The sequence below is a fragment of the Panthera leo genome, chromosome A1 (assembly GCF_018350215.1).
Source record: "Panthera leo isolate Ple1 chromosome A1, P.leo_Ple1_pat1.1, whole genome shotgun sequence".
Lineage (NCBI taxonomy): Eukaryota > Metazoa > Chordata > Mammalia > Carnivora > Felidae > Panthera > Panthera leo.
Window position 1 is genome coordinate 228233845 of NC_056679.1, and position 19538 is coordinate 228253382.

Here is a 19538-nt window from a genome sequence, read left to right on the forward strand (position 1 = left end):
CCCATTCCGTTGGTTGCCTTTTAGTTTTGTTGATTGTTTCCTTTGCTGTGCAGAAACTTTTTATCTTCATGAGGTCCCAATAGTTCATTTTTGCTTTTAATTCCCTTGCCTTTGGGGATGTGTCAAGTAAGAAATTGCTGCGGCTGAGGTCAGAGAGGTCTTTTCCTGCTTTCTCGAGGACTTGTTCCTTGAACAAATATAGATGAGCTCAGGTCTGGAGATCTTTCCGTGTAAGATGCTTGTAGCCCAGACCCTGTAGTGGGTACACACAGTAGGAGGTCATGTGTGGTATTTTCAGATGAGTATTTCAACTGTGGCTAACAAGTACATGAAAACCAGAATCCTTTTATTTTCATCAAAAAATAATTTAAATTTAACCCAAACTTCACAGAATAAATTATTAGAAAAGGCTGCTGATGTAGAAGTAAAAGTGGAATTTTAAAATACAGAATCCTTTGTTTATGTTGTATGAAAGTCAAATATGACTATATTGAGCTCACTGAAATTGCTATAAAAATATTTTCCTAGGGCACCTGGGGGGCTCAGTTGGCTGAACATCTGACTCTTGATTTCAGCTTGGGTCATGATCCCAGGGTTGTGGAACCGAGCTCCGTATCAGGCTCTGCATTGACTGTGGTGCCTGCTTAAGATTCTTTCTCTCTCCCTCTGCCCCTTCCCCACTTGCTCGTGCATGCATGCATGCACTCTCTCTCTCTGTCTCTCTCAAAAATAAAAATGTTAAAAAATATTTTCTTGTCTTTAATCAATAAATGTATGTATGTGAGACTGAATTCTCTAGAATAGATGCTTTTAAAATAAAACCAAAAAAAGGGGGGTTTACAAACATTACAGAAAGAGCTTTGTTGTCAATCTAACTTAGAATATTTAGGTAAAAAGCAAGAAGCAAGTTCATTTGTCACATCAAATATTGACATACATAGTGCTCATTCAAATGACATATATAGGTGTTTAATATGGGAAAATTAGTAAATTTATTCGTATGTTTGGCTAATTCTGATTGTAGGGTGACCAAACGTTATGTGTAACAACTATTCTCTCTGTTAATTGCCCAAATGGCTACTTTAAATAAACCAGGCCTATGGTATTTAAATTATTTTCTTTTTCTCTGTGTTATGTTTGTTCTACTTTTTTTGAGATTGGTCTACTGACACTTCTATTAAAAACATGGAGGGCTTATAATTTGCATGTTTTTAAATTTTGATTTGTTAGTACTTTATATTTATTTCATTTTATAAAACCATTGGTTCAAAATGGAAATGAGAAACAAAACAAGCATAAAGTGTTCTTCTAAAAAATACAATTCTAGTTGAGTGTGCCACACAGAGCTGATTTGTGGCAGTTGGCTGGATAACCGAGACGGCCATCAGGTAACATCACTAATGTTTAATACTATTACTCATTTATGTCACCTCAATCATTATACATCCCAGCACACCAGAACATTCCCAGCATCCAACTCATGTTCTGCTATATTGGTTTAACCAGTGCATAACTTGAGGGGATTAATTCTCTTGTTTCACTGACATTTTGCTATGTTGAAAAATATTTGAAATTTATGAGCAATTGGTCTAGTGGGATTTGGAAAGCTTTTATGTAATATAGAGATTAGGTGCTTGTTGTAATGAGATTTTTCCTGTAGGAAATCAAATTATTCAGGGACAGTTTAACCCTTTTGATTATGTAGCGCTTCGCTCAGTGCATAAGAACCAACAGATTTGGCTGTGCAAAGGCAAATGGCTGCATGGGTCCAGTGAATTTATTGTCACCTCGAACATCTGTCCTCCACCAGCCCAATGTCGCAACCAATGTCATTGTTTCTCTAAGTCTGGCATTGCCTCGAGATGAATGTATTTTCTGCAGATGTTATTTGAAGAGGGTAAATACTCAAAGGCCAGCGGATCACAGTTACTGCAGTACTATTCAGTAAAGAAGACAGTCTGGAGGCACTACCATAGAGAAAGATATATTTTTTTAATGTTTTATTTATTTTTGAGAGCAGGCGGGGGGGGGGGAGTGGGGCAAAGAGAGAGGGGGGAAGAGGATCCCAAGCTGGCTCTGTGCTGACAGCAGAGAGCCTGATGTGGGGCTTGAACTCACAAACCATGAGATCATGACCTGAGCCGAAGTCGGAAGGTCAACCGACTAAGCCACCCAGGCATCCCGAGAAAGGTATTTTTAAGGGGGATGTTACAACAAAGCTCGGAGCATAGGTGGTTGTTTGAGGAGGATGAACTCACATCTTTTGTAAACTATCAAGACAGCCATAGATTGCTGCACATAGCTGAGTGAGTAAAAATATGGGCTTGACATGTTTATGTATATGCTCTTCCTCCAAGTCCTTTGACCTAATCTTGCTAAGCTTACATCGTCTCAAGTGGAAAACAGGGAAATTCCATTCCTCCAAAGGCTGTGAGGACAAAATTATAGAATTCATATGAATCATGTTATATATGATCCATTAGTGTATTGTAGCCAGGACTCTTACACTTTTTACCACTGCTTTGTTCATGTTCATTCATGAATCTCCTGTGCATGATTTAGGAGTGCTTTCAGTTACAAGTAACAAGAAATTCAAATGAACATACCTTCAACAAATAGGAGCGTTACTCACATAACATTAAATCGGAAGCAGACACTTTCTCCATCAGTTCAGATGCTTAGCAACACAGTGAGGTGTTTAACCTCTTTTTATCTTTCTCTTCCTTCATCGCTAGCGTGTTGACATTTGCCAGCATGCCTTTTGCCGATATGGTCACCAAATGGTATTTGCATCTCCAGGATTATGTGCAATTGTCAGAAAGGAAAAAGAGAAAAGGAAGAAAAGACCCTTATCCTGGAACGTCTTGTCTTTTTATGCAAGATGAAAAACGGTTGAGAGACGGTTCTCCATGAATATTTTAGGTCCGGCAACGCCTGGACCATCTAAACAAAGGCATGTTTGAACAACAAAGGCTTTGCAAGCTAGCACCTCACACACACCACCCTCCTTGCTCTTATGTGGACACATTCGTTTATATTCCAAAGTATTAACCTAGAGGCATTCCCCTACCCTTACCAGACAGGATCTGCTCACAGCACAGAGTGAAGATAAGGTCTCTCCATCTGCTAATTGGAGCATAGGCAGATTGACTATCCTACAGAAACTCAAGTCTCAAGGCTCTGGGGTTCTTCTCTTGTGGTGCACCTGCATGTATGGTCCTCCTGGCCGTGCCCTGGGCGAATGGTAATGGGGGAACTGGTACAAGGTATCTTTTCATTTTGTCATGATTATTACATGATATATTTCTTTACCCAGAAGTCTTATGCTTTTCTATGAGAAAATGTGTCTAAAATGCAGCAGGGCTTGTTAGCTTAAAAGTAGGCAAAATCTCAAACTCTTCACACTTTATGACTTAACAGAAGTAAGTTTCCTCAATAAATTTTTTTCTTACATTTTATTAGAATAGTAACACACGCCTAATTTTAGACAAATTGATGACAACAAAGAATGATATTATACAACTAATTTATTACAATTATCACTTATCTCTTGGTCTTCCATACAAGGTAACTCAGCCCACTCTGGAAATATGTATTTTCAGTGTTTATGAGTGTGGGTAACCAATGTATGAGCACTGGATGGTACACCCACCATATAAGGTGAATCTGAAAGTCCATTAACAGTCTATGTGTTTGTGGTTACTGGACTCTAAATTCCTTCAGGTCAAGGAATTATGTCTAATTTATACTAGCACATACTTAAGAGCTTAGTGTAGACTCTTTTACCCACAGATGCTTAATACAGCTTGATGTCATGAATGAATTTATGTTAGCCAATAGCATTCTACTTCTAAAAATAATAAATCATGTTCAATTAATTGAAATACCTAAACTATGAAACAGAAAGGAACGGGAAATATATATCTAAGTCACTGAGTGACTTCTATCTTTTGCCTGATTGATTCTGGAAGTTTCCTATACACTGGCAAAAACTTCTAATAAGTTACAATGATGCCATTTCATATAACTATTATCTTTCTTTAGTTTCAAGGTTGGTTTGGATGTTCCATTTCTACATGCTACACAGACACTTTAATATTGTAACTGTCAAATTCCTATATGATTTATAAACTGGGAGCTAAAACGTCAAGGATGTTGTCAAGGAAAATGTTCTATATTCTTTAAAAATGTATTTATAGTCAGAACAGAATAAATACGGGGGCATGTATTTATTCTTAGTGACTTTCTTGTCAAAATTTATTGGGCTTACTTGTCAGGTGAGCACTAATCTTACTGTCTGTGCTATAAAATCAAACCGGAACACCAGGCTGTGTTCTTCTATTACTGTGTCGCTATTGATAGTATACATTTCTGAAATTGAAAATTATTGGGCAATGTTAGCAACAAAGTAAATGATGCAGTGTGAGACAACTCAACTCTAATACCTCTGCATGAGTGAATTGCTGCTTAGACTCTGATATAAATTACTTCCAAGTGAACCCCAACAAAAGAAATACAATAGAGCAAGCGGCAAAATTATCGTTAATTACCTTTCCCATCAATAATAACAAATATTCAGATAGATTTATAGCTAGAAAAGATTTTGAATATTATTTACTTAATCTAATGTGTTAGTCACAGATAAATTAAATGGCTCATTGAGGCCACACAACAGGGTACCACTACTGATGGAGCCACGGTACCAACATGACATCTACAGGATACCCACTATCCTAGGGTGGTTGTTCCCAACTGCGTGAATTCCTGAGAATTAAGCAATTAAGCAATAATTAAGCAATTATTGTTTGTTGCTTTTATGCACTTGATTATTGACGAAGTGGGCAATTTGGCACATGTATATGGTGTAAAATATAAAAGCTACTGTAATTTTGTCAGTCATTCATAAAAAGTTAGTGTTGGCTAACCTAGCAAACTACTTGCCTTCAGTTTGTTTGTGCTTCATTCAACCTCTCTATTCTGTGGTTCTCAAAATGAGAAGAGATTTTTCTTCTCCTGATGGATCTCACCCTTTTTAGACAGGCCTGCCTTCCCACAGAGAAGGAAACTTCAAAACCACAGACACAATGCCTTTTACATTTAAATGGATCCATACAGGGGCCTGGGTGGCTTAGTCCCTTAAGCCTCCGACTTCTGCTCAGGTCATGGTCTCAAGGTTCAGTTCGTGAGTTCGAGCCCCTGTGGTTTTGAGGCTTCCTTCACTGTGGGGCTCTGTGCTGACAGCTTGGAGCCTGGGGCCTGCTTTGGATTGTCTCCCTCTTCTCTGCCCCTCCCCAGCTCATGCTCTGTCTCTCTCTCTCTCTCTCAAAAATAAATAAAATAAAAAATAAAAAAATAACATTAAAAAAATAAAATAAATGGATTCATGCACAATACAGCTGCAAAAATGTTTTAATAATTTCTATATTCACTAGTGGAAGAAAAGAGAGTGACATTTATTGGATATCTTTTATGAAATGTGCCTTTTAAGAAACACTTTTTAGATACTATTTATTAAATTCTTACAATGACCCTATGGGACTGATATCATTAATGACCATTTGTCAAGTGAAGACAGTTAAGGTTTGGAAAAGTTAAGTAATAGGCATATGTTTCTAAATAGATATGATAATGTCTATTGAGTAGAAATTCAAATTCAGACCTGCCATCATCAATGTCCTTTCCACGAAAGAATGACCACTGCTAAACACTAAAATATTTCCAACCGGAGAAGAGCTCTATTTGGTACATTGTCATCAAGGGTATTGATGTGTAGAGTTAATAATCACAGGAATTCCAAAATTATACAAAATCTCCAAATTTATGGGAAAAACATAACAAGAGAAAGTTACCATTTTTCCTTAGAAAATGAGATGCAGAAGCCTGGAATAATGCCTGATACTGGAAAACACAGAAGGAAAAAGAAATTGTACCCACATATCTTCGAGTCACAGACAGTCGCTGACACACAGCTGGGCTATTTCACACTGGGTGTTAACTATCTACTGTGTAAGGTACAACATACAAACGTTTGGTAGCAACGTCTTCATTAAATAGACAGACTTCACTGTCCACATGCTAGATGACACACACTTGAGTCCCTTTATCAAGTGCCACTCTGGTAATTCTGTGGCATGCGTCGCTGGGATGGCAGAGGGAGTCCTACAGGATTGTCTTCACCCTGATTGTGGGTGACAGCCTATAATAATGAAATGATGGCTGTTCTTCCACGTGAATTAAATTATGGCTTCTGTGTTGGGGATGTCATTTCAGGAGATGCTTTTCTGACATAAACTCTCCATCTAGCAGGAACCAGAAAAGAAGGTTTGAAGTCCCTCACACCTTTGATCACTGCTGACCTGGTATATATTAGAAGTAGTGAGCTGGAGCTAAAAGGCTTGGTTTTCCATCCCTAGTTACCCTCCCGGGGCCACCCACTATCCTCTATACCCCTAATTACCAGCCTCCTTCACCCATCAGGGGCCAGACTCCAGAGGAGAGTTAAGTAGTTTGTTTTCCAACAACACCCTGAAAGCAGACTATATAACTCTATGAAACGTTTCACCCATGAAGGGCAGACACAGCTCCACTCATTGGAAAAAAAACAGAGCATTGGTATCTCAGCACGTAAAAAACGCTTGTTGCATTTTGAAAGAAGAGTTATATTCACCCTCTGGGGTTAGAGAACCCAACCCATAACTGTGAGCAACATTTATATACAATTGAACCTGGCTGCTAATTGACTGGACAGTCAAAATTGCATGCAGCCAGGAAACCTGTCATCTTTAATCTTTCCGGAACTGCTTCAAAAGAGAATTAAGTGGAGAGCAATTTTTATCAGAATTAAGCCAATACTATAGGTTTAAAATGGAAAACCTTAAAGTAACAAGAGAAATGGGCAGGTATTTGAATGAACTTTTAAAATGATTTCTCTGCACTAGGCACTGTTATTGTCTCTATTTTATTTAACTGTTACAACAAATCTATGAAATAGTTTTGTGTTGTTTTGACTTAAAAAATTATTTTATAAATGAGGAAGCTGTCTCGGAAGGTGAAATAACTTGTCTGAGCTCCCACAGTGAGAATGTGGCTGAGCTGGGTTTTACACTCAGATCTCTTTGAGACCAAATTCTGCGATTTCTCATTCATCCATTGTATCGAGACTACATATCCTATTTCATACATTATAGATCCTTCAGGATGCCAAAATAATAACAGAGAGAAATAGGACTTCCCATAACTCTTCGCCCAGCTCCATTTCTTTCTCCAACGAAAGGGATCACCACTATCACAGGTAGCTCTTTTCAGACCTCGTGTGTGGTGGTGACATTGGGAGTCAGACTCTTGGGGAGGAATTAAAGGTGCAAATTCCTGCACACACCAGACCTCTGACCCAGATTCTCTGGAAGTTGGGGTGTTGACTCTGCATGTTTAACAAGATTCCGGGTGAAATCTGTGATCACACGTTTAAGAACCACCTTTCCATGGAACGTGAGATTGTGGTTGAGTAGGGGATGCGGACTCTCCTTGTCTCCGGAAAAAAATATCACTAATACTAGTATAAATACCGTCACTCAGGTAACATTTGTGTATGGCAGTCAGCCTCACAGAGGGCTAGGTGAACATCTATTATTTGGTGTTATTTGAAAGATCACAAAACATCTTCGGTGGTGTTTAAATATATTTAACAATGTCAAAATATCTTTCTCTATGGTTAGCAAAGTAGTAAAAGCACCATGTTGTAGAGTTATCACCATCATCATCATCACCATCATCATCGTCATTGTCGTCCTTAGTCTTGAAGGTTTTATTCAAAATCTGACTGCTCTTACGTAAGATTTTGCTTGTGGAGTATTTGAATTACAGAGCTCTGTAATTCTGTATTAAAAAAAATATATATGTATATATGTATATATATATGTGTGTGTGTATATATATATATATATATACATGTATATGTATATGTGTGTGTGTGTGTGTGTGTGTATATATATATATATATATATATATATATATATATATGCATATATATGTATAAAAACTGTCCACTCCTGCAATGTGGTGAATGATCAATCTATTTGGGGACCCGCAGAAAACGGACCACAAGACAAGTGAGCCCGGGACGTGGTTGGAAAGTAGAAGCAGGGAGAGGACAAAGGAACGCTTCACAGAGGCAGAGAGCAAAAACAAGCAGTGCACACACATCAAAGCCAGGTTTTATGTTTTTCATGGTTTTGCCCCAGCCCAGACCCTACTGTCTACAAGAGTCAGTGACATCTACTGTCTGACCTAGGTGATCAATCCTCCACTGGCTTCTAAGAAAACACTTGCACACAAGGTAGGATATTTTTCTTCCAAAAAAATGTTATCAGAGACCCATGGCTTCCTCTATACAAAGGGAAAGGAATTTAAACGCAGAACATAAAAATGGGCTCTTATTTTACCATTAGCTATTTGCATGACCCTAAGTGATTTCTAAAAAGAATCATTCCTTTTAATTTCTTGCTGCTGATGACAATGGTGCATATTCTATGCAACATATAAATGATGGATAAATACCAATATATTTACTTGTACAATGTATACATTTTGTAGAGTGTATTACACACATTTATATAATTTATGTAAGTGTGTAAAAATATCCTTCTGAACTTATGCAACTAGAAATATTTGTATAATCGTTGTTCAAATATGTTAACTAAATAACTTAGGCATTTCTATTGTTTCTTGTTAAGATTCACACCAACTAAGATTACATATTGTTTACTTGCCACAATATTGTATTTTATTGTATTTTGAGAAAGAGAGAGAGAAAGAAAGCATGCAAGCGGGGGAGGGGGCAGAGGGACAGAAAGACAGAATCTTACATAGGCTCCATGCTCCACATGGAGCCTGAGGTGGGACTTGATCTCACAACTGTGAGATCATGACCTGAGACGGAATCACGAGTTGGACGCTCAACCGACTGAGCCATCCAGGCACCCCCACAATATTATTGATTGTAACTGAGACGTAGGAAAAATTAAAAAATATTTAAATAAATGATTCTCTATATAGTTTTCGAATAATCCAGTAGATTTTATTATTTGTTTGGTTTTCTTTTCAGATGACCGCGGATTACTAGGCCAATTTAAAATTATGCAAGGATCAAGCACCGTTGTCTTACTGCAGGGCTTTTGCAATGTTTATTAGATTTGACAGATTATTTTCAAAGCTAACTTAGTTTGTGCTGGACGGGTACCACATCTCTGCTAAATAAAGGCTGCAATGTGTTTCCATATGAAACATGTTTGACAAAGGAAGAGAGAAAGTCTTAGGTAAGATGACATGGGAAAAGGAATTTGGGTAAGTGGGAATGCGCCCTGGGTAATAGTACAGACAAGGCAGAGAGAAAGGACAGGTATTAGATCCTTACAAACCCATTTTGTAAGTGCACTTTTGCACGGGTGAGAGAATACACATGTCTCCTATTTCTGCTCTGACAGAAAAGCTCGTGTAGTCAACAAAACCAGCATTTTGTATCAGTCACAACAATGGCATTCGTATGGCTGCCCTGAGTTGTGCTGTGGTAATACACAATCCCCAAATCTCAGTGGCATGAAAGAATCCTGCTTTATTTCTCGCCAGCTCTATTGTGTGCATTGTGGGTCAGCAGGTGGCTCTGCTCTGCCCCACCCACGCCATCACTCTGGGACCACGGGGGAGGACTCTCTCTGTACCTTTGCTACGTTCTGCAACATAGGGAAAGAGGCCTGAAGGTAACAAACAGTGGGAACAGAATCCTTGGCTTAAAGTTACAGACTTTTTTTTTTTCTAAAAACTTCCTGATTGAAATTAGTCACATGGCTCCACCCCACCAGACTGGAACCAAGAATTGAAATGCTCCCGTGTGCCTGGTAGGAATGCCTCAGGATTGCCGCACAGAGAGTCGTGACACAGAGGCTTTATTTTCCAGGAAGCAACTTTATTCGTGGTGGCACATACTGGAAGAACTGAACCCCGAGTGCCATGTAGTGTAGTTTTTTATACATTTTCCATTTCTTTGTCTCCCATATGTGATATCACACAAACGTGCTGTCTGATTAAGTGGTCTCATGTTACAAGGTCGGGAGGGATGTCACCTAGGGGTATAGCCAGGTTGTCTTGAGATTTTGTTGTTGTTTTATTTTGTTTTCCATTCATTAGAGAGGGGACCCTACCACAGGGAGAGATGAAAAGTTTGCAGAGCTAGTGACTACCATAGAATTTATCTCATTGTTACAGTCTTCTTAAGAAACTAGGGCCATTGACTTACCATGAAACCATTAAATTAAGGGAAATATTCATATACCAAGTTTTTTGCAAAATCCTACTCCTTACTTGTACCTTTAAAATCCCACTCTCATGCTGAAAACTTTTGGGAAAACAGAAAAGAAAGTAAACTTATTGTGCTGAGTGGGAAGGTAACAAATATATAAAGGAAAATGAATGAACTTGAGAAGCTTTGATGTGGAATTTTGGAGAGGTGAGTCATAGTACTTTGTGTATTCCTTATTCAGCGAATTTTTAGTTGAATGAGTGTGGGGACTATGTTGCCTTTGACGATAGATCTGTGCCTGTTATATGTCACAGGACCTGTTACATAAAAGTCTCTCAATTAACATCTGTTGAATGCTTAATCAGGGAAGAATATTTGAGTGATTAGGTGGGAGATAGAAATGCAGACAACTCATGCAATACAGAAGCTATGCTTTGAATAAGGACATTGTGAAATACAGAAGATGACCTCCTCCAAAACTGTGTTAAGTACAATAGCCACTAGCTGCATAAGGCTACTTAAATATCAATTAAGTAAAATTAAATAAAATTTAAAATTCTACTCGTTAGTTACACTAGACGATTTCAAGTACTCAATTGTTATACATGGCTAATGGTTACCATATTGGACAGCGTAGATATAAGACATTTTCATCATCGCTGTAATTTCTATTGGACAGTGCTACTCTAGATTACATTTTGGGAGAAGTCAGCCCTCTTGTAAGACAGTCTATCACAACTAATTCTTGTTTAATGTATCATGTCTTTTGAAAAAAAAAATATTGCTAGAATATGCTATCTCAAGCGAAGTGAAAGCATTTTAGCCAACTATGAAGGACAGAAGCAAGTAAAAAAATCCCCTTTTTGAAATGGCAAAACAAAGACACCAGCCAAATCATGCTGGCTCCATTTGTATTAAGGATAAATTCTTAGGGGAGCCTGGGTGGTTCAGTCGCTAAGCGTCGGACTTCGGCTCAGGTCATGATCTCACAGTTCATGAGTTTGAGCCCCGACTTTGCACCGAAAGCCCAGTGTCTGCTTCGAATCCTCTGTCTCCCTCTCTCTCTTTGCTCCTCTCCTACTCATACACACACACACTCTCTCTCTTTCTCAAAAATAAATAAACATTTCTAAAAAAAGAATGAACTCTTAGGATGAGCATATTATGTGTAAGCATCTTATCTTAATTCCTTTTATGGTACATGAAATTGCACCTACTTATACATTGAAGATTGTGAAGAAGAGAACAGTTATCCTTTACATTGTGCCAAAATGTTGTTAATTTCAGAGGAAACATCAATTCTGTTGATACATACTGCTAGCAACAAATAAAAAGCAAACCCACATTTGGTAATAATAGTAGTTTGATAATTTTTTTTTCTTGCTTTTACTAGTTTCTTGTTCTTTGAGAAGAGCAGTTAAACAAAAAAGGAAGAATGGCTTACATATGTGTCCTGTCTGTCTTGTCAGTAATCTGGCCCGGGATACACTGAGAGCAGTAATCACCCACTCCTCAGGAATTTGGATACTGAAGCAAAGTTACTACAAGGCTGTATCTAGATTACGTACAAGATTACATTTTGGCAGAGTAGAGAAGATGGAAGGCTGCAATCTGATGGCCTTTATGTAAAGTTTGTGTGGGAAAGAAATAGATATGAGAGAATATGAGCCCAGTTGTGTTAATTCTAAAACACACATCATCCCATTTTTTATAGCCATTTCTGACTCATGTAAAGAGAAGTAAAAACTTTAACACTAGTTCGAAATTATTTTTCCCCAGACCATCTGCTTCCAGGCCAAATTCTCAACATGCCAGAATCACCTTCCACTTCATTAGTAAACAAATATATTCTTTCTTTTTTGCTTAATGAAAAAAAAAAAGAAACCTGGTGAAAATATATCATTGGAGACGATATTTTGAAATAAAAAGTCATAAACAGATCATAATGGCATATTCAATCCGAAAGGATGATCAGACTGATTAGAACATTTCTAGCTGTCCTGATTAAGATTCCATTTTACATATCACCTTTAGAGGTAGACATCTAACTCTTTTATGTTGACTCTTACCTAGGACTTTAGAAGCTAATAATTCAATTTCTAAGGATGTATCAGCATAGCAAATCACAATACACAAATCCATTCCGCCATTAGGTAAAACTTTTCTGTGGTTCCTCTGTGCAGTGTTGTGGGCAATCCAAAAATGACACAGCATGTAAATTGGTAGAGATGATAAACACATTCTTGGCCATTTGATGTCCAAGCATGAACTCCCAGTCCCTAAGCCACACCACCTGGTTTGGCAGTATGATCATGGTGGTGAAGGGTCAGAGAAACCTGGGTTTCATGCAGACCCTGCTGTTTCCTAGGCTGGGAGCCTGAACTAACTCATTCTACTTTACTAAGACGTGGATTCCTCATCTGTAAAATGGTAATAATCATAGTACCTACTTTACAGGATTAGTGTTTTGGATAATTCATAGTTAGCATTGTAACCTACCTGAACATTGTTCTCCAGAAAATAGTTTCTCCTGCTTTCTTCCAATTATCATTATTTATCAAATATAAGTAATTGCTGTTGAGTTTCTGTCATTTGCTACCTTAAACCCCTAGCAGATATGGGTGGTAAGGCACTCACATGTGAAAAATTAACCTACACAACAAAAAAGGATATAAAAATAGAATGAAGTGCAGCAAGATATTACAGGCTTTCAGATCCTAGGGGCTAGAATGATGCAGGAAGCATCAAGGAGGATGAGAGACTTAAGCTTGGCTTGGAAAGTTTAGGTAAGGAGAGAAGAGTATGGTGACATTCTGCTATAAGATATCCAAGAGAGAAGAGACCCTGAGATTCTTCTATGTTCAAGAAGCCGCCACTGATAAGGCCTTGATGACTTCTACTTTTCCCAGGAAAAAGGTCATTGGTTTCCTGTTTCAAGTCTCTGAGAAAAAACTAAGAGGAGAAAAACCACCAAGTCCAACGAGGGAACCTTAAAAAATATCACCTTTGTAGGCACAAATGGCTGCTCTATTTTCACGAGTTCACATTATTAGTAGTGCACCCAACTCATACTCAGAAGATGAGGGTTTGAGAATTCATGACGCATTCACTTCATCTCAGTTTTGTACTTGGTAATATGTCGCACTTCCTTTAATGCGTGAGTGAGCCACAAGGGCACCCAGTCGACAGAGTGACACTAAAGCACATAGAAGTAACCTGTCCCAGACAGGGTGATGTCATGAAACTCAGTGGTGTGGGATGACCCCGTTAAAGGAAGTGGTACCTGACATTTCATCAGTCTTTATCGTTTATTAGGTATTTTCCAAGAAGAGTTCCATTTTTTTAACATTTCTATCTGCACAATCCTATAATTAGAAATAGAGGTCTTTGAGTTTCTGCTTTTAATGTCACACACCTTCCCTTTTACAATAAGCACTTATAAACTACAAATCCATACATGCAACCGTGGTCGTGAGTTCAGAGCCCCGAAAAGTTTGGCAGGGGTGGGGAAAAAGAGAGAAAAATGGTAATTGAGCATGATACCTCTTGAGGGATGGCTGGTGTGGATGGTCTGCCTCCCTTTACAACCTGCATTTGTGCCAATAGCCTATGTGGTCTCTATACAGGGAGGTTCCAGAGACGACAGTAGAGCAACTGTGAGATGCAGTGAAGATGATATTCCCTGAATGTTTAGTTTGGCAGAAGATAAACTGTACAGTTGTGGTCGTGATTCAAGTCTCCTTCTACATATACATTTAAATCTGGCTGTTGCCTTTTCTCAGTTAAAAAGAGTGAATTGTCAGCTTTAGGAAGGCCATATTGAGAGCAGGAATTTTTAGAGTGTTCCACAATAAACTCAACTTATGCTCAGCCATTTCAGGTTTTGAGTATACATGATTGCTGACCAAAGTTTCCCATGGGAAATAGGGAGGAAAAAACAAAACAGAAGAAGTGATCACACTGTTGGTGAACTTTATATCATGTCCCAAATTGGAGAAACTTCTTGAAGTACACAATGATTATGCATGCCATTTATCAAGCAGGTATATGCCAGGCTCTGTGTGTACTACCACAATCCTATGAGGTACATATTCTAAAATCCATTTTAGATAAACGGGAATTGAGGCATAAAGTTTAATGCAATTACCCAAGTTCACACAATAAATAAACACAGAACTAGAGACAAATCCTTTTCTCCTTGGACTCAAGTGGGATTGAAGATATATTTTGAAAGTAGAACTAAGAGGATTGGTAAGCAAACTGGTTTTGGGATATGAAGGAACGAGAAAAGTGAAAAATGACTTAGAAGATTCTTTAGCTCGAGCAATTGAACACTGGAGTTACTGTCTCCTGAGATGGGACAAAACCGGGAAGGTGCACCTGAAAAGAAAATGAATAATTCATATTACATATTATGTTTCAGGTACTTATTAAATATTAAATGGAGGTGTCACATAGGAATTTGGCTCAAGGACTTCTGAATTTGAGGGAAAGCTCAAGGCTAAGGTTACAAATTTGGGTGCCATCAATTTAAAAAATTCACTTCTATCCAGAGGACTTCCTGCAGTAATAGAAAGAGTAAATGGTAATAGAGAAGGGCCAGAGGACTGAGAATATGATACTCCACCTTTTTAAGCTCGTGAAGTGTTATGGATGGAATTGCACCCACCCACCAAATTCACGATGTGGAAGAAGACTTAACCCCCAAAGTGACTGTATTTGGAGATGGGGCCTTTAAGGAAGTAATAAAGGTTAAATGAGGTCATAAAGTGGGACCCCAATCCAATAGGCCCGGTGTCCTGATAAGAGGAAAAGACACCAGGATGCTCACAAGAAGAAAAGGCCATATAAGGACACAGTGAGGAGACGGCGATCTATAAACCAGGGGAGGTCTCAGAAGAAAAACTGGTGACACCTTGACCTTGCATTTCCCATATCTGTAACTGTGAGAAGTAAATTCTGTTGTGTAAGCCAGCCAGTCTGTGGTACTTTGTTATGGTGGCCGTAGCAAACTAATACATGAAGAGAGGTCCCAGTCCAGCAGGAGTGACACAGAAGCAGCCTTCAATGAGGCGGAGGGAAAACTGGCCATGGGGTGTCCCTCCAAGTCAGAACTGGAGGAGGGAAAGATCAGCTGTGTCAAATCCTGCTGATCAAGAGTCTTAAAGTTGCTCTCAGCTTGGCTGAAGTTCAGACAGGATTTTTCCTGACTCTAAGCCTTTGAATTCCCTTTCCTTAAAGCATTTACTTTAGAAAACTTGTAATTGTAAGTTCTTTCTCTGTCTCTTTGAGATGTGTATCTTTTGAAAAACTTCTAGCCACCATCACAAGCCAGGAATGTCTTCCTCAAGGACCTGGGAGCCATCCCTTTGGAGTATCATCATTAAGGATGATGGTTCTCCTATCTCCCAGTTGCTTTGGGAAGATAGGAGCATGACTTCCATTTGGTGCTGAAAAGCAAGTACAGATGGTCTAATCAGAAAGAGAAAACATTTGTGATCTCAGGAATAACTCAGCATGCTCAACACATCCCATTGGTCAACCTCATGCCTAATTTTCCCCACTATTTTTCCACTAGCTCACCCCAGTGATTAAAACTACTCCCACCTTTTGTTTCGGTAGAGTTGAGGCTTTAGTTTTGGCCTCTCTCTTCTATTGCAATATTCTTTTTTTCTCCCCTTAATATTCCTGAATAAAGTCTTCCTTGCTTGTCCAATGTTTCCTGGTGTATTTTTGCTTAGACAGGACCAGTAAGTTGAGGATTGAGAACTGATCACTGTACTCTCAATATGGATGTCATTAGTGGACTATAGCTTTAGGTTTAAAGATGCAGTGAATAACATATTTTCAGAATACCAGTAGATGATTGATATGGAGAAATTAGTTCACTGGTTTCAATGACAATATCTCTTTACTTTGTGATTAATGAATTATGTTACAAATAGTCACTTCTTTTTGATTCTCTTCAAGATTTTAGGTATTTGAAAATACTCAGAAAAATGGCATAAGCTGTTTAAGTATGCAGTGGTTATTCAAACACAAATGGTTACATTTTATTTTTTTAAGTTAAAGGTGGAAACCTACTTGAGATGAAATAAACTTTACAGATAATGAAATCTGATACACTGGCCCATGGAGGGAGCTATCTTCATGACATTTGATTAGCATCTTCTGAAGAATTTTTTTTAAAGCTTGTGAGGAAAATTCCATTTCTTTTTCTTGTTAATGCTTGTTTTCTTCACGTGGTTCTTTTATGCAAATATCCCTGGTTATGGTTTTGGCGAACAGTTCAGGCCAGGCTGACACATTAGTGTCAAAGAAATAGAGGATTTCAAAACTCGATGCTAAGCTTGTGGATTTGCAAACAACCCATCAAGCTGTATCTAAAATTACCTTTGCTGCTTGGAAAATGACTGTTAACTCGTACTGCGCTCAGAAGTGGCAATTGCTAATTATATGGAAATATTTTAACTTAATGAAGTAAGAAAATGTAGTTGGCTTCCTTATTTTAATATCCTTTTTTCTTCTCTGCTAGTTTGATGTCCTAACCTACTTGACAATTTTCTCTCTTGTTTCTAGATTGAAACAGTCTAAGGGATATTTGTTAGAAAATTCACCAGAATGCGTATAAATTAAACATTTGCAAAGTACCTTTCCTTTTCAGATCCTAAATTCATCCTTTCTTTTCTTGTGTCAAAAGAGTCACACAGTTATTGAAAAAAAGTCTGGAAAGCATCACAACAAAAAGGGAAACAATAATGAAAATGCCCTGAGCCACAGATAAACTGTTGAGAAGGTGTTATGGCATTCAAGCCAAGAGGGCAACAAGATTCCATATTGTGGATCTCTTCCTGCTCCAAATGCATCATGACGATGATAGAAATTTAAGAGAGGACATTCAAGAGACATATGTATACAATAAAATCAATGCAAACAACTTTGTGTAACAAAAAAAAATCTTACTTGGAAAACATTGTGCATAGCTGATGCTGTGAGGTACTGGGATCGCACAACATGTGAGCACTGAGAGTTTAGCCTTCTTGGGAAAATGAGGATAAGAGCTCCATTTAATCAACTCTCAATGCTTGGAATCGGTCGCTGGACCAGGACTCTCAGTCCTAAGGTGACACAGTCTGTGACCAGAAGGCGAAAGGAAATAACAAAATAACATATGTTTAAGTAATGCTGTTCTCTGGCTTAGGGGCCTGATCTCTATATGCTCAATAACACCAGGTACAAGAGTCCTCAGCCCTCAAAAATAGATTTAGTTCTGAACCAGGGCCATGGGGAGTACAGAGACAGAGGGGGAAATGTTGTGGAGAGGGATAGAGAGAGAGAGATTGCAAGACAGAGAGAGAGAGAGAGAGCTTTTCTCAACATGAATCTTACATTCATACAAAATATCAGTAACATATAAGGCAAAATGAAGTAGTGATACATAAGATAGGCAAATATAAAAATGACCAATAAACACTAGAATGGGAAATATATTCATTTAAATAAACTTAATAGATTGATAAACTTCAAGCTGGATAAAACCAATGATAGAATAAATAAAGAAATCATATTTAAGAGTTAGCTAAGGGTCCAGTAAGAGAAAAGATCAAACACACACATGCACACACACACACACACACACACACACAAGTGCATATACATATTTAAAATGCAAATACTAGGCAGCAGAGAAAACAGAAATTGGAGAGTTTCAATATTTATATAATTGGAATTCTTAAAGAAGAGAAGAAATGACACAGAATCAATATTTGTTCAAACTGAAGAATTGTTTAAAATTAAAGGAGAAATAAGCAGTGCATTTCAAATTTCATGTAGTTAAAAAAATTTCCCACCTGGATAAACTGAAAATATTGAAAATTTGAAAATATCCAAGTGAAGACATATCATATGAAAAAAAAAGACAAATATTTCCTAATTACTCTGATAAAATTTTCATCAGCAACAACAAAAAGATGTTAGAAGACAGTAGTATAATGTCTCCAAGTACTCAAGGAGTATTAGTTAACTGACTAGTTAGTTAACTATTTAACTAATATTCAATAGAAGGGCACATCAGAGGCATTGCAGGAGCCAACAGATGAAGACAGTTTGTCATTCACAAACCCTTGGAATTATTACTCTTTCTAAAACAGAATCCTTACCCATTTATCACTGTAACATATTAGAATATGTTTATCATATTAGTATATTATACGATACCATACTATTTTTTTCCCACTGCTTTTCCCACTAGAATACAAGGCCCACAAGGGTGGGGACTTTATATATTTAATTTGTTGCTGGATTTCTGTCCTTTGTTAATGGGCACTCAAAGATATCTGAACTCTTAAGATGGAACTACTTTATGAGATAGCTCTGCTTAGATCAAGTATGTAAAAAAAAAGAGAGATTTCAGAGGCATAAGTGCTTATACTTGTATTTCTGTAATTTTACTTTACCTTATTATCTTCTATTGGCTTAGTTAATACAATAAGATTTATATCTCTTTCTACTGCCAATGCCTTACATGCCTGCCTATTATTGACTTTGTATTGGAATACAGGATATCCTAGACTTAATAGCTCATGTGTTGTTAAATTTCTGCATGATAAAGTATTTAACTACAGTTTATTTTAGTCTGTGGAATTTATGTCCAGATAGGTGTAATTTCTATCCTAGGAGTGGCTATCATTTGGAACACCTTAATTTGAAATATTCATCTCAGGAATTAGCATTAGGGATTGAAAACTCGGGGTTATCAGTGAATTCTAACAATAAGGTAAGGATTGTTGAAAATACTTTTATTTTTTATGTTTTTATTTTTGAGACAGAGACAGACAGATCACAAGCAGGGTAGGAGCAGAGAGAGAGGGAGACACAGAATCCAAAGCAGGCTCCAGGCTCTGAGTTGTCAGCACAGAGCCCAACGTGGGGCTCGAACTCACAGACTGTGAGATCATGACCTGAGCTGAAGTCGGATGCTCAACCGACTGAGCCACCCAGGCGCCCCGAAAATACTTTCTAACTAGAGAATTGACTGTGACTGTGGCAAGTTGTGAGGGCGGCTAGAGGGATGGGGTGGTCAACTCTGCCCTTTTATGTGCAACCTAGGAGGATCTAGCAAGGACAAGTGAGCAGTACATTAGGTCTGTAGGTTCCAGTTTCCTGAAGACACTGTCACCTGGTCCCAGAAGCCAGAATGATTCTGCCATCAAAATATTGTTTCATTCATCTTAGAATGAATCTT